Raw genomic sequence first — 1,092 nt, 5'->3', positions numbered from 1 at the left:
TCAAGAGATTTAGTTGGAGGTCTGATGTATATATAGGCATTGAGGCAGGATTGTAAAGTTCAAAAGTCTAAGTTCCCAAGCTAGTCAAAACAAGAATAAAACTATTTCCTCATGCTTTAGCTTACTTAATTTTAGTAATTTAGCAGATTGACTACTGTGACTCCATTTTATTTCTTCACTGTGTTCATCAGTACAGAAGCCCTTAGGGGGACTTTAGCCCCAGCCATATGACTGCACTCATAGGAGAGACTCTGAGTGAAAATCACATAGTGAATCTCAGAACCACGAGAGATAACATGATTGTCAGCTGTTACTGCGACTGAAACCACACTTTAACTCAAAGACACCATACTGTCTCCCAGCAATCAGCAGTTGTGGGAAGATTTTCCAGAACTCTTTGTCGGGACCGATGATTGGCTTACACTCATGTCAATTAAGATTTTATGCCCAATGGACCGTTCAGTCACCAGATAGGGTGCGAGCCTATTGGCTGAGACTCCAAACCGCTCGCTCATCTGTAGGGTGGGCAAAATCCAGACTATCCACAAAGACCATAGGGGAGTAAAGGACCACAGGAAGTTGCGTTTAGAACTGCTTCCTCTAGTGGGGTCCAATGAACTCTTTCTTTTGGCAGCGAGTTCAGTCTTGGGGCTCGCCTAAGAGGAAGAACATTTTGATTGGCTGTTTAGTACAGAGACTCACGGGAGCCTCGACTAAGCACTTGCCATTATTGTCCAAGTCGCCCGTCAATCAGCTCGCCTCTGGCTGGGCGGAAACTGGCAGCCTTTTTGGCACCGCCTCTTCCTGGGTCGCTGTGCAGGCAGGCAGCAAGGCTGCAGGAGCTGGGAACCTGCCGCGTGGGCGGGGTGTCGCTGCCAGGCTGGGCCAGTTCCTCCGCGGTGAAGCGCGGGGAGTGCCCCAAGCGCCGGGCCCTGCGGGGCGGGCCGTGCGAGGGACGAACTCGGGGGCGGGGCCGGGGCGGGGCTGCAGGAGGCGGAAGCGGCGAGTGAGCTCGAGCCGGAGCCGTATCGAAGCCAGAGTCCAGGCCGGCGGAGCGGCGTCGGCGGGGTTGGCCGGGGCGGGGGGGCGCCA

General features: G+C 53.8%; 1 protein-coding gene across 1 annotated transcript in view; it reads left to right on the top strand.

Moving 5' to 3' along the window:
- Nucleotides 1-824: 824 nt before the first annotated feature.
- Nucleotides 825-1,092, top strand: part of UBP1 (upstream binding protein 1) — a 53,178-nt gene continuing 52,910 nt past the window's right edge. The window contains exon 1 of the mRNA XM_015597047.2: nucleotides 825-1,068. The gene's annotated coding sequence lies outside the window, so the exon portion shown is untranslated. The remainder of the gene's footprint in view (nucleotides 1,069-1,092) is intronic.

The sequence above is a fragment of the Pteropus alecto genome, unplaced genomic scaffold (genome assembly GCF_000325575.1).
Source record: "Pteropus alecto unplaced genomic scaffold, ASM32557v1 scaffold10, whole genome shotgun sequence".
Taxonomy (NCBI): Eukaryota; Metazoa; Chordata; class Mammalia; order Chiroptera; family Pteropodidae; genus Pteropus; species Pteropus alecto.
Note: the sequence above shows the minus strand (reverse complement) of the source record. Positions and strands in the feature narration are given on the sequence as shown.